Source organism: Chamaea fasciata, unplaced genomic scaffold (genome assembly GCF_029207755.1).
Source record: "Chamaea fasciata isolate MVZ Bird 193981 ecotype frontalis unplaced genomic scaffold, bChaFas1.0.hap1 SCAF_1, whole genome shotgun sequence".
In the NCBI taxonomy this organism is placed as follows: Eukaryota; Metazoa; Chordata; class Aves; order Passeriformes; family Sylviidae; genus Chamaea; species Chamaea fasciata.
Genome location: NW_027094086.1, coordinates 70,964,428 through 70,980,108, shown reverse-complemented (window position 1 = coordinate 70,980,108; position 15,681 = coordinate 70,964,428).

Here is a 15,681-nt window from a genome sequence, read left to right as displayed (position 1 = left end):
TTTCAAGTGTGTCTTCTTTTCACCATTTTAAACTCCTTTTTATTGGTGGGTTTGTGAGTCTTGCTGGCAACAGACCAGGCACCAGTAAAATCTAAAGTCCTTATTTTTAATGGAGCAACGGTATGCATAGATGCACTGCACATTTATAACTGGTCAAAAATTCCTTCAGAAGAAAAACCTGGGGTTGCATTCAAAGCACATAGATTCCAATAACATTTTTTTCTCCTGTGATTGTTTACCCCACCTACCACTGTTGGTTCAGTTGATAAGTATAGGTTCTATAAAAGGGTAAGAGAGTCAGTGTGAGTATCCATACAAGTGCACATACAGGATATCTGACTGACAACTTGATGAATGGTTATTCAAAAGAAAACCATGTCCAGCATCCTGGGTAAAAAAAGCAGAATGCACTTTACCAGAGACTGATGTCTGAGGTTCTTCTTCAGAGTGATTAAATTGCTTTACAGACCCAGCTAGATCTTCAGGTGTGCTAAGTGTGTCTCACACTCCTGTTTTGCAGTGTGCCTGGGAAGAGTCTATGACTGTCACTCAAATCTGCTGCGGTCATCTGTTCCTCTGTCAGTTCTTCAAATGGGAGTCATCTGTAATTTTTATTAGATAACTTGTTTATAGCTGAAATAATAGTTAAAAAAAAAAAGCGTGGTGGTATATATACTTTGTTGTATAGAGACTGTTTAAAAGGTTATTTACATCTGGAAGGGTAATTTATTTAATCTGACTTTAAAAAGAGTTGGCTACCTCAGAAACGTGGAATATAAATTCTATCCTTTGTGGCTTAGTTTCAGCAGTACTCTGTACTTTTGTCAGGTTAAAAGGAAAGTGACCAGTAGTACAAGGTATTGTTGTCCTGTAGCACCATAGTGATGCAAATATTTGTTATGCTTGTCAAGTGGAATTTTACCATGTGTATTTTTATTGATGAAGTCTTGTGTGGCTTGGATCCATTTGCTGTACCATGCTACAACAGACTTTTTGATGTCTGCCCTTGAACTACTTCATCAAAGGGAGAATTCTTGAGGGACAGACATAAAAGTGAAATAATGCCATGTCCTCTGATGAGATATTAGTCTCATGCAGTGAGAAACCATTGACAGGACTCATTTTCCTCTTGAGAATCCGTAAAATAGGTTAATAAAAAATCAGTTCTTGCCCTTGTATTTTGCTAGGGTTTGAGTTTGTTCTTTGAGTCGAGCTGGGATGGGACAGCTTCTGTGCTGACAGCTCCTTAGGCTGAGGAGCAGTATAGCAGAATTTTCTTTTGAGCAGAGATGTGTATGAAGTATAATTTTTAATTCTTAAAGTATGTGAGGAAAAAGATTTTGCAGCTTGAAACTTCAAGCATGTTTTCATATCTTTGCATTTATTCTGGCACATTGGGCATTTGAAATGGAAGCAGGGTGGAAAGACAACTTAAACGTCATCATTGTAGTCTGCAGTACTCAGCCCTGAGGATGATTTGAATCCATCTAATCTTTATGCTCTGATGATCTCCACAAATTATAAAAACATCAAGTGTTAAAACCTATGTGAAGAAACTAAAATTTGTTTTGAATTATGCCTGCTGTTACTGTATCTACTGATGTTCCTGAGCAGCAGCTTCAGCTTCTTTTCAGTCAGTGACTCTGCTAAGCATACAAGTTTGACAGGTTAAGCTGAGAAGAATACTTGTTGATATAGACAATCCAGCAGAAAGCAAACTATAGAAAATGAACTGTCCTGATTAGGTTTTTTTTGACTGAGCTTATGACTGGCAGACTAAAATGAGAGTAGGAAGCTTTTATCTGGGAGCTAAAGAAAGGTAGGTTCTTGGATCATAAACTCACTGAAATTGGGTATAACTTAGACTTGTAATAGAATAAGAGCCTGTAATTTTAAATCCTCTCAGTAGTCCCATTTTCCTGTGTTACCTATGAAATTTTGCTTTGCTCTTGGCTTTTTGGAGGTGTATTTGTTTGCTGTCAAGTGCAAGTAGGAGATTTCAGCTAAGAAATTAGGGGTCTCATTTTATCATGCTGTTCAGCAGTTTCTACATCTCCAAGTAAATCCAGAGACTGAAGATTTATTGTGGGTTCTTTTAGGTACTGCAAGTTTCCTTGCACCAGTTGGTCTGTCCCAGTTGATCTTGCCTTGATAGCCAGAAAGGAAGATGCACAAAATTGTGTAGGTAGTGGCTGAAAGCCCTGTCCTAGTTTCCCAGGCTGGGAGCCTGATGAAATGGGTGTGTTCTGTTTGTCTGTCTCTGCTGAGCTCTCTGCTGCTGGGGCTCTGATGCTCAGGTGGCTGAACCTCTGCCCGGGTGGTTGCTGCAAATAATTTGAAAGGAAGACAAAAGAAAAAAGTGATAAACAATCACATTAAGCTTGAACACAAAAAATATGAAGTCTGTCCTCGTAAGTAGTCCCTATTTTGTTAGATTTCTCTAGTTAGCATTGGTGGTTTTTAGCAACATGCGACTGTAGATGTTTGCACTGATGGCAGGGGGTTATGTATGTGATAGAGGGGAAAACAGAAAAAAAATTCATGCAGCTAAATGAATAGTCTGATGATGTGCTGCTCAGAGAAGTCCTCAGTAATAACTGCTGGATCCTTAAGAAAATCTGTTGACTGAAAAGCCTAGAAAGCTAAGGAGAAAACAAAGGGAAGTCACCATGTGGGATGCTTCTTTTCAACATTTACCTGATGTTATTCTTTGTTACTTTCGAAAATTTGTTAGAATTTTCTTAGTTTGGTTTGCTGCAAAATTAATATACCACAGCCGAGTGCCACTGAGGCGATTTTTTTTTCCATCTTAAAGGTCTGAATCCTATTAAAAGTCAATGAAGCATCTCAAAGTATACAGACCCCATGAAAAATTCCTGCCCATGAATTTCAAATTTAGATGAAACAGTAAAAGAAAGCGATTTAGCTCGCGTAACGAGCCCTTTCTGAAGCTGCGGCGAAGGAAAATCAGGGCATTTCTTTCTTCCAGCGGGAAACCTCCGTCCCGGAACACATTCGGCAGCGCGCTCCTGCTGCGCTGCTGCCGGAGCTGAACTCGGCACGCTCTCCGTGCCCAGGACAAGCCTCGTAAACAACCCCCAGCAAAGCGGCGCAGACACAACAGCCGTTCTGTTATTCCCGGCCAATGTCCCGATAAAGCTGGCCGGCGTGCCCGCATGCCTTTGCCGCTGGGCTTTGCAGCTGGAGCGCAGCGAGGTCGCTGGGCACGCGTGGTGCCCGCGGCCAGCACGGGCCGGGCCGGAGGGACCAAGAGCCTGCAGCATCCAACACCCACGCGGGTACGTACCCTGCCCGCACCTTTCTCCCTGCGGCGGGGTTTGCCGCATCTGGGGCTCGCCCTCGTACCAAATACATGGTTGTATTTAATTGTCATTTCGTTTGTTGCTCCGCCTTTCTCAAACCTGAGGGTTGTTTTTGACTAAAATCTGGTTTTCTTCCTAGGGTGTGGCTGCCTATGTAACGAACTTAAGTTTCTTCGGCACTTGGTATTTCTATTCAGTTAACATCTAAGTAAGCTGTTGGCTACATAGGTGCCTGCCCAGGTAGCCAAATTTTTTCTTTAAATGATTTATCCATGCGTGGTTTTGGCATGATGGGTAACTCCAGACCATCACTTGGGAACGTGCCTGTACACTCCTGCTTCACCTGAATACCTCCTTGTATTTCTGATATTTTGTGCCCCCCTCCCATTTTCTGTTTGTCATCCCTTGAAATTATGGGCTTCTCCCTAGTTTCTCTTTTTCGTGTTACTCAAATGCTTTCAGGTGTGTTAATAATGGACTTTTGCCTGTTCTCAAAGGGAAAACTAGTATGACTAGTGGCCAAAACAATTCTTACAAATTTATATAAGAATGGCGTAAATATACAATGATCCTTTGCCCAGAATATTCTTCCAGACTCCGGGGGTTTCTTGGACCAGAGATTATGTCTTTGGGTTAATGGTCCTTTAAGTATTTGTCCTCTGTAAATTTGCTTCCTGAGACCATGTCAACTTTTAGCTCCCATGACATCCTATAGCAGGGAGCCCCAAAATCCTACTTCCTGTTGTGTGAAGTATTATTTTAGCACTTAATAGTTTTGTTCAATGATCCCCACTCCTTGCACTGAAAGCCACAACAAGCAACTGATTGCTGAGCAGTTTCTTCAGGACACTTGTGATTCTATTTTCTGTCATGTCCCTTATCAGTCATCTTTTTTTCCAAGCTGAAGGGTCCTAGCTAACTTGTTTATTCCCTCTATGGAGACTACTCCATATCTTTTGTCTATCAAATGTTTCCGAACTTTTCTCAGTTTTTATGTCCTTTCCCAGGGGGAATAACTTCACATGGTTCTTCGGATGTGGCATTTGTGGAAGCGTGTGCTCACTGTTCCATCCTCCAGTACACTGCTTGGTGATTCTTCATGCTACTAAATATCAAGCTGAGTTTTCACTGGAATTGCTTGTCATAACCTCATTATTGTGTTCTGAGTGGCAACTGAGAGTCTGGAGGGTTTTGCATGTGCTGACAGCATTATTGTCCCCCCCATCACTTTTGTCTGCACTGAGATTTGTTTGCTGTTTCATCACTCAGTTGCCTTGGTCTTGTAAGGTCCTTCTGCAATTCTTTGAACCTGGACCTAAACCAGTAGTTGCTGACTGAATTTTATCCTGCTCAGAATAGTTTTCTGGGAGTCTGCAAGTCCTCAGTAGCTCTGAAGGGATCCTAAGGTGGTTGTTTATTATGAATAGGTCACAGGAGATGAATTTCGTATCAAAATGCTGATGAGCAGGATGACTTAGCCGAAAGAGACTATAGTATTTTCTTTCTAATCTTTAGGTAATTGAATATACATCCACAAAATACTCTCCTAACATGCCTGTTGTCTGGAAAACAGCAACTTATTGGAGGGGAAGAAAGGGTCCTTAGAAGCACAGCAAAACTTCTGTCAGTTTTCCCCTAATCTTTTCCAGGGCTTATCAACCTAGAAACCTACCAGGGAGGGTCTTGAGAACCACCTCCTAAACTCCTCTATGGCTTCTCAGGCTTCAAATTCACCAAGTAGTTTGTTGTGCAACAAGGTGATATCCTGTATGCTATGTTACCAGGATTTCTTGCCCTTGTAGGTCTGGATGTCTCCCTGGCCAGCTGTTAGTCTGGTACACTGTCCAACTGTGTGTCCATATTTTCAGCTGATAATTCAGGGCAATGAAGAAGGAGTTTGAAACAGCCTGAAATACTAAAATTGTCTGTGTCATTTGTCCCAAGTGACTTCTAAAGCCATTTTACCCCATAGAAAACTTTGCATTTTCTCTATCTTACAATTTCCTAACTTTGAATCTGAGTATAGAGAGACAAGTGCACTCAGCTGATCTGAATTGGTCTTCACCTTAGAAATATTTGTCTTTTACACCTTAGTAATATATTTTATGGTGGGGTTTAAATTCATTGCTGCAAAATCAGCTTAGGTTATCTGGATTTATATTTTTTATTGGTGAAAATACTGTAGAGCTTGTGAAAGGTGGCAGATTGACAGCCTTGAAGTTAAGCCGATTGTTCCATTATTTCCCAGCATCTCTCAGCCTTTTAAAGACATCTGCTCTTTTCTAATCTCCCATACTCAGTTTTTCAGATGACTGCTAAGTCTTCTGAGTCAGTGAAAGTTACTTCTCTAGGTACCCTCTGATGATGTTTATCAGGCTTGTCTAATTTGTGAAGTTGTCTAATTCAGTTTGGTGTAACTTATTTCATTACTCTCTATCTTGCTCTTCCTCTGGTCCTTACGAGGAAGAACATTTATTGATATTATTTGCATGAATGGCCTGATTTTGTTTAAGGGCTAGGTTATCATTTTAGACACATTAATTACTGTATAGGGAATGCAGGTTCAAAAGAAATAATAGGCAGCTCGGCTTGAAATTATCTGCTGAACCTTTTTTCTGAAAATATTTATCAGCATTTTCTTTAGGCCATTCAACAAGGTAAGAACAAACTGCAGAGAATGGTATCTTGTTATTCTGAAATTCTCTTGCTCACTTGAATCTGGTTTTGCAAAGCACTTCTCAGGCCAAAATGATGTTACTCACGGCAAAGGATACAAAGATATAGCAAGGGAGGCTTCAGTGGGACATGATGAAAAAATTACCCCCTACAAAAGGAACTGAGCACTGGGGCAAGTGGCCCAGAGAGATACGGATCTCCATTCTTGGAGATCTTCAAAACTTGTCTGAGTGAGGCCCTGAACAAACTGACCTAGCCAGGAAGCCAGCTCTGCTTTGAGAAGGGGGTTGGTCCAGCTCTGTTCCAGAGCTGATTCAAGCCTTAGTCTTTTTCTGAGTCTAGGATCACTTCCTAAGTGAATGCCTTCAGCCAAGCACAGGCAGCCATGGCCCCCAAAGACTTTTTGCTGAGTACAGCTTCACCCACCCTCTGGCTCTTCAGTCATGGACATACTGTGTTTAGTGACTAGGGAAGCACCTGTGCCTGTCTAACTCGAGTTAAACCAGCCTGCAATGGTCTAACAACACAATTACTGGATCCCCCACTGACTATGTACAGTAGGTTGGTATTGCAGTGTTTTGTTTTCTGTAATTCAAACTGATTCAGTGGAATCTGTCAAAATGCAGGAGCAATAACTTCATGGTTCTTTCAACTATATCATAAATCAGAGGATAGAAGAGTTGAAACTGCTGATGAAATTGTTAATGTTACATTGCTGTGGTAGAAATGAGTCTCCAGTGTGGCATTTTGTACCACCACTGTTAATTCAGAAACAATGCAGCGGTAACAAGGCTGGGGAATTGTGTCCTGTGTTCCAAAATGCTGCATTGCTGGCTGAGGAGAGCTGCAGCACATGAATAGTGTGAGGCATCTAGAGATCTGAATTGTTCCCGTTTTCATTAAGTCATGTGTTCAGCTGTAAATGTTACGTTGTCTCTAGAGGCAGAGGATGAGTTGTACATAATGATTGTGAATTTCAGATAGAAAGGGCAGATCTGAGCAGTCTTGAACATTTTTATTCCCCAAAAAAAAAAAAAAAAAAAAAAAAAAAGGAATGGTTGTCTGGTTATTTCCTGGCACAGGAAAATTCATGCCCCTTTCAATTCTGGTCAAGCGATGGCCACCCACCCCAGCACAAGCCCAGACCTGAGCTTTGACCAGGAGGAATATAAGACACTGCTCGTTGATGTGTTGCAAAATAAGATGGTGCAGGAGATTCAGTTTGTTCGTTATCTCAAAAAGGAAGTGATGGTACAAAATGAATGACAGCTGTGAGGCACTTGTCCTGATGGACCTACAGGATGTTCCAAGGAAGTTGGGCTCTAGGGAAGAAATACCAGTGGAAGGTGTTGATAGCAGGCAAGTGGTTTGACTGTCTTAAAAAGAAATGTTCTGTGGAGAGAAGTAACACGTGTGTGCTGATGGTCTCCTGTAAGGAGTACAGGGTGTCAGCCAGTCCTGGAGAGATATTTCTGTTGCTCTGGAACATCTTAAAGACACATCAAGGAAACACCATTAAGGCAACTTTCTTACTTGAGCCTTACTTCCGTGTGGGTGGGACTTCTGTGTTTAACTGAATTGCTTCTGATATTAGCCTGTCTGGGTTTTCTTAGTGATAAAAAAAGTTGTTAGGTGGGGTAGTTTTGGGTCGGTTTTTGGTGTTTTATTTTGTTTTGTATTGTTTTGTTTTCTAATCAAAGCATTCTTAAGCCATACTGGCAAAAAGGGGGAGAGAAATAGAAAATGTGTGTCACATAACTAAAGCAATCATCACAACTGATGAACAATTTATTTGATTCCTAGGGAGAATCCAGTTATTCTGCTTTTCACATCCCAACAGGATTTGAATTTACTTTCAATGTTTGGAAAACTCACATAATACCTTACTCAAAATCCTCAAAAAAGAACTAATTCTTCAATGTTTTCCTTCCTGTGATAAATTGCAGCAGGTCATGGACATGACACACTTTGTTAAGGACTGATGTCATACAAAAGGGTTTACAGGGTTAAAGTAATATGAAATCGCTGATCATGCTATTACAGAGACTGTGCAGTTCCCTTGGAGAAGAAATAGGAGGGATAATGTAATACAAATGGTGTGTCTGAACAGAGGGAATAACATTAACATTTTGTACTGCAGGCTGCCTTGATACAGGGCTGTGATAACAGGCTGATGCTGTTGACCTCTATGAACTACATTGAAAGGAACGTCAAACTCAGTCTGATTCTTTCCTGAAGTTTATAGTAAAAAACATTAAATCAGATTTAATCTGAAAAAGTAAACATCATGAAACAGGGTATTTCCCTGCTATATTCTTTGTAGCATGTCAGCCATCTACAAGAAACTGATGTCACTTTCCGTTTCTCTAGATTAATTTCCGGGCTCTGTTCTGGAAGCAAACGAGACTGTGTTTCAAATAACTCTGTCCACTACACCAAGCATGTAGGACCGTGAAAACAGCACAACAGGCTGGGTTGGAAGGGACCTGGGCAGGTGATTCAGTGAGCCTGCTGCACCACTAAGGACCAACTTCCCTCGTTGTTCAGGGTCTAGGTAAGTTTTGGGAATGTCCCAGGGTGGACTGCCTTGCTGGGCAGCTGCTTCAGTGCTTACCTGCTCCTGTATGGAGGCTGTTCAGCAAAACATGGCAAAAAACTGCAGGCAGCTGACCCTTTCACAGAAGCATGGAATAATTCAAGTTGGAAAAGACCTCTAACATCATGAGTCCCACTGTTGACCCAGCACCACCGTGTTCACCACTAAATCATGTCCCCAAGTGCCACATCCACATACCTTTTGAACACATCTAAGGACAGTGACCCCACCACTTCTCTGGGCACTCCATTCCAATGTTTGGCAACTCCTTCAGTGAAGATATTTTTTTCTAATATCCAACCTAGACCTTCCCTAGAACAACTTGAGGCCATTTCTTCTTGTCCTATCACTTGCTACTTTGGGAGAAGGGGCTGACCCTCACCTCAGTACAACCTCCTTTCAGGTAGTTGTAGAAAGTGATTAGGTTCCCCCAAGCATCCTTTTCTCCAGTCTAAACAACCCCAGTTCCCTCATCTACTCTTCACAGGACTTGTGCTCCAGACCCTCCACCAGCTTCCTTGCATTTTTCTGGACATACCTCCAGCACCTTCTTGTAATGAGAGGCCCCAAACTGGATGCAGCACTCGATGTGTGGCCTCACCAGCACTGAACACAGGGGGACAATCACTGCCCTAGTCCTGCTGGCCACAGTGTTTCTGATACAAGCCACCTGGGCACATGTTGGCTCGTGTTCAGTTGGCTGTGAACCAGCACCCCCAGGTTCTTTTCCAATAGGCAGCTTTCCAGCCATTCTGCCCCAGCCCTGGAGAGTTGCGTGGAGTAATACTTTGCACAGCTGTACTGAAATACTGTGTTTTCCTGAAATACTGTGGATGAGTTTTCATACAAAAAGAAAACAAAAGAAAAAAGGCAAAAAAAAAGAAAAGAAAAGAAAAAAGCACAGTGCATAGGATGATGGAGAGGTCTCAGTAGGAGATGGCTGATTGCCAACAAATTACCATTGATTTAGAGAGGGAATATACAGATGATAACTTTTGTCAGGCTCACTGCTGAAACTGCCAATAGAGGAGCCCTACTGTGAAAGAATGAACAGTAGATGCTGTAAAGATAAATATAAGAAGTTTGAAACAGCTGGTAAGAACAAAACTTGTGTTTATGGCTGGCTGCACCAAGAACAGATGCCAACTACTGTTTCCTAGCAAGATCTGAGAACAAGAATATAACAAATGCACTGTGATTTACTGGAAATCACCATATTTGCCTCCAGACCCCTGACTGGGATCGAAGGTCCCTAATAAAAAAGACTGGCTCTGGCTCTAGAGCGGCTCACCCCCTTCTGCCTGGAAGATGTGCTCTCCCAGCACCAAGCTGCTCTCATCTCTGGCACAGCTAAGGGATGCCCAGAAACAGCCTCCCAAAAGAAGCCAAAGAAGAGGCAGCTTCTGAGAGCAGCTTCACAAGCTCTCCTTGTGTCAGTGTTCGTCAGAGGGGCATGACCTTGTGCAAGAAGCTGTTCAAAACCTCTGCCTCCCTGCACCCCTGGCGGATGTAGGATGTGTCTGGAGGAGCCTAAGGTGGTGAAGAAGCCCTGAGTAGAGCAGTGTGCCTGAGCAAATCTTCCTCAGAGGTAGGCGAGCGGAACCATTGCAAATGCCAAGTTAAAGCTTCTCGTTTCAGTAAGAACCACTCCCCCGCAGCGCTTTCCTGGCACAGGGGAAAAGCTTGTGTGGCCTGGATGTGGACATGCTCTTAAATGCTGCATGCCTGCTTCTTCCCAGAAGGATGCATCCATTCACAACGGGCTACCTAGCAGGGAGGTGACATAGGCAGCCAGCCCCCAGGGAGGCTGGGAGGCAGGGGAAGCTTCAGGGAGAAGGGATGAACACAATGGGAAGCGGGAGGGCAGAGGATAAGCACTAGGACTAACTTGGGAAGTTGGGGAAGATTTCTGGGAGTCAAAGGAATCCTGTAACATTAGGACTAAGAAGCAATTTAAAGTACTGCAGCTGGCTGCGGGTGAGAGGAATGTGGAAGGATTTTGAAGGTCAAACATCTGATGTTAAAAGAAAAAGATGCCTCTGGGGAATTGTGTGTGTATGCACAGCGCTGGAACTGCTGCTTTCCAGGACTGAGCAATGTGATGAAGCACTGATGCACTTACTGGCTCCAGCTCCTGAGGGAAATGTCTCCATGCAAGAGCTGCTCTCTCTGGTGCTTGAAGGGAGCAATTAAGGCCATTGCTAGGCAAGCAATGAGACTTCCTAACAGCAACCGCCTCTGCAGACAATATTGAAGAGATGCCAGTTCTGGGCTCAGAAATGATGGTAAAGTCCTCTGAGGATGGGAAGTACCAGAACAAACTGGTGAACAAAATAGGAGGCACCAAACCAATATGACACATAAAAGAGGCGCCTGTTCCAAAATGCCCAGCTGACTTGTGCTCGAGAGTGTGGAAGGAGGGTGAACTAGACACTGAAGGGGTCCAAATGGAATTGTCATAGTATATAACACATTGTAAACCTTAATGCTTGCTCTACATTCAATGTTTATTAAATATGTATATACTCAGATTACCTTAATTGATTTACTTTGTGTTGAATGTTTATATTTATTTATACTTTAAACCTATTATTTTAAAATTTTACTGATTATTGATAAACTTTATGTATTTTATATTATAAACAGCATTACATACACTGTATACTTTATATGTATGTTGTTATAGGTTTATATAACAGTGTATAATATGTGTACGTTTGTATAACTATATAACGTGTGCTATTGGATTACATAATAACATGTCATATATTATTCCACAGAATTATGGAATGACTTGGGTTGGAAGGGTCCCCAAAGATCATCTTGTTCCAAACCTCCTGCCATGTGCTGGGACACCTTCCAGTAGACCAGATTCCTCAGAGCTCCATCCAACCCTGACTTTGAACACTTCCAGGGATGGGACATCCACAGCTTCTCCGGGCAATCTGTTCCAGTGCCTCACCACCCTCACAGTAAAGAATTTCTTCCTAATATCTAATCAAAACCTACTCTCTTTCAGTCTGAAGCCATGTTGCCCTGTCCTGCTCTTGTAAATAGCTCCTCTCCATCTTCCTTGTAGCCTCACTTCAGGTACTGGAAGCCTGCAATTAGGCCACCGTGAAGCCTTTTTGATTTATTATATAACATGATGTAAGCAGTTCTATTTAGATTACAGAATATATAAAATATATGTATGATATTGCATTATACAGTCCATCTATATAAATAATATTACATAATATATAAAATAGTATCTATTACATATGAGACATTAATTTCTCACTGAATCCTGATTTTGTGCTAAAAGGTTAAGGAGACACACAATGCTGAGTGACTGTCTTAGTTCTGTTTGTTTGGGTTTTTTTATTTTCCAGATTAAAAAAACAAGATTTCTGTGTGATCCTCAGAATCAAGAGCCAGTAAAACTTACAGCTGCATCTGGCAAATAAGTTTAACTGATCATTTGAAACAAAAAAAAACAAAACAAAACAAAAACAAACAAACAAACAAACAAAAAAAACCACAAAAAAACCCCAAACCAAAACCAAACAACAACAAAAACTCAGACGTGAACGACAACATAATGCAATCGATCCTTCAACAACCTTTCAGGAAGTCCTTTTGTAGCAGCTATAAAAATGCAGATTTTTCTTATGGCTTCAAAGATAGCCATACAAGCAGAGTAGAACTGAGAAATCAATTTTCAGGGTGGCAAAAGATTAAAAACATCAAGATGTTTAAAAACATTAAGCTTCAACAGGTGATCTACGTATCATTAAATACGTGGACATTTGGAAAGGGGATGTGAAAGTGAGTCAGCAAAATTTGTGGAGACTACAAGGCCATTTGTTTAGGTAAAGCCTGAGACTATTACAAGGCAGGTTGAATGAAGAACCTGATGAGGGACAAGTCAATGGAGGATTCCATGACAAATGGCCCTTCATAGTCAACACAAAGGAAAGAGAAGTGGTAGGAGAAGATAAAACTCTACAAACATTTGAATTTTAGATGGAGAATACCAACATGGCAGTAAGATTTGGGCACTGCTGTAGGCAGCTCATGGGAGACCTCTGCTTGGTGGGAGATTCCATGAGGATAAAACACTGAAATGTCACCTGGAGACACAAACTGGATAAATCTAACCATTATTCTCTATATTTTTGAACTGGTTTTATTAACTTCTTAGCAATGCAGGCCTCTCTCAGAGGCTGTCATAAAGAAGACAAGAGCCAGCAGTCATGCTACTAATTGGACATAAGGAAAAGGGGAAACTCCCAGAGGGTAACAAAGCACTGGAACTGGCTGCCCAGAGGGGTGGGGAAGTGTCTACCTTTTGGGATATTTGGAATTCAGGAGGACAATGCCCTGAGGATTCTGATCTAATGTCCCAGATGATCTTTTTTGGAAGAAAGGGTTGAATGAGATCATCTCCATTCTAACCTGAATCATTCTGATCCCCAGGATGACATTCTGACTCTCCCCTCAGAGCCATCAGGACGCAGAATTAGATGACTTTCTCATCCAGCTGGACAATTAATTTGTACCGATCTCAACATTTCTATATTACATCAAAAATACAAACCAGATGCCTCTTTCGAATCTTGCCTAGCACAACATAAAACAGATGTTTTTACTGCACATCATAAACACAGGCTGGAATTTGTCAGTAATATTGAAAGGTTTTAAGATACAATATATAAATATCATTAGGCATTCTTTAGGAAAAGCCTGTATGTTTGTAGAGCATGTTCTGAGCCTTCAAATATCCTGGCAATAAAGTTACCAAGTAGCCAAAGCTGCCCTGCATGTAACAATGTGAAAACTAAGATTCCTTTTTGATCAGATTTGAGCAGAGGGATCAGGTGCAATAATAGACAAAATCAAAGCTCTAACTGCAAACTGAGAAGCTTTGATGAATGTAAAGGTGGATATGACCCGGCAATGTGCACTCACAGCCCAGAAAGCCAAACTACATCCAAAGTGTGTCCTGGGCTGCATCCAAAGCAGTGTGGGCAGCAGGCCAAGGGAGGGGATTCTGCCCCTCTGCTCTGCTCTGGTGAGATCTCACCTGCAGTGCTGCATCCAGGTGTGGAGTCCCAGCACAGGAAGGACAGGGAGCGAGTCCAGAGGAGGGACACAAGGATGATCAAAGGAATGGAGAACCTTTCCTGTGAGGAAAAGCTGAGAGGTTTGTGGTTCAGCCTGGAGAAGACTCCAGGGAGACCTTATAGAAGCCTTCCAGTACCTGAAGCGAGCCAGCAGAAAAGCTGGAGAGGGATTTTTCATGAGAGCATGAAGTGATAGGACAAGGGGAAATGGCTTCCAACTTGACAGTCAATTCAGACAAAAGGAAACCATTTTTTATGGTGAGGGTAGTGAAACACTGGCACAGGTTGCCCAGAGAAACTGTGCATGCCTCATCCCTGGAAATGCTCAAGGTCAGGCCGGACTTGGACCAAGCTGATCAAGTTGAAGATGACCCTGATCATTGCTAGGGGCTTGGACTAGCTGACCTTTAAAGGTCCCTTCCAAAGCACCCCATTCTGTGAGTCTCATCCTTTTCAATTGCTCTCTAAGGATATGCACAGCTCTGAGGCAATGCTGATGCTTCTGGCATCCTTCAATGCAATACCCAGTGCTGAGTCATTTGGAGCAATCTGGAGAAGCCATCATGTCTTCAGAATGACACAGGGATCACATTGAAGTTGACACCAACTCTTACTGGTTTACATAAGGTCACTTTCCACTTCCTGAAATAGTTGTGTCCCTTTACACTAAGTTAAAAGTTATTTTTATTTGAGTAAAAAGCATGCTTGTGACTAGTGCTAATAAAATGGATGGGGTTTTGTTATCTTCTTTGGGGTTGGGGATGTTGACTACTTTTGTTTCTGAAAAGGTGAAGCTTCCTTTTAAGTGATTTCTCAGGTTCAATGAAAAGGGTTATGTTGCTCAGGAAGGAAGGAATGGATGCACGAAGGGAGGGCAAGGTATTTCCTGGCAACTGAGATTTAATTGTGTGAGTCCCTTTTATGGATGTTTGCCTTACCGATAGAGTGACAAAAAGAGAGAGTGCAGAAGGAGTGACATGAGGGTGGGTTTCTGTCTCAGCTCAATTCATTTTCTTGTAGCTGATTCTCTGAATTTGTTCCCTTTGGCTAGATTAGAAACATCTTTGCAGGTTAACGCTGTGTTAACTTTGCTTTCCTTTCTTGTCCTTTACCCTGCCCTACTTTTCTCCCTCCATTTATACCCCAGCACAAGAAATCTGATAGGTTTATCCTTGGGCAACAGCAGATGATTCATTTAGAGAAATAAAACAATGGGAAGCAGAAAAAAAAATCTATCTTTTCCACAGGTAGCCTGTAGACAAAGAGATGTCTCTGGTCAAGGAGCTGTGAAATAAGACGCAGTCTCCTACTGCATTATTTCCTTCTTAGATGGAGAAGCTAAGACTTCACATTTTCTTACAAGATGGTGGATTTCATGAAGATACCTGAATTACTACAAAGTATAACATTTTGACTAGTTGTTTGAGTCACAGAGGAGAATCTCTTTATATTACAGATGTTGACTAAGCTTTGCCAGTGTTGTCATTTACTGAGTAATGGTATTCCTGGTTTGGCAGTCTATCAGGGAACCAGGGGCAGGACACGTCTCTGGAACTGGAAGCAATGCACAGTGGCAGGGGGGTCTGTTTAAAAGAGATTTTTTTGCCCTTAGTGTAAAACTATCCTCTGTAAAAAGTTGAGGACATTCCTAAGGATTCTTTGAAGACATTTTTTATTGGAAACAGGGACTTCCTATCCTTTTACTAGTTTCTGCTTACATAGAGAAAAATCTGGCCAAATGTTTAAAAAATGCTCTGTGCTTTGCCCACGTCAGTTTAAGCTGGATATACCAGCTGTCTACTTTCATGAGTAAATGAGTATTCTTAAGCTTTCCTCATTTGTTTAAAAGCATCAGCATTAGAGGACAAAGGGATGCTGGTACTGCTATTTTCTATTTTGTTGGTACTGGGAAATCAAAATTTCTCTATTATATTAGAGCTCTCGTTACACGATATGTGGCAAAATCTCAGATAACTTG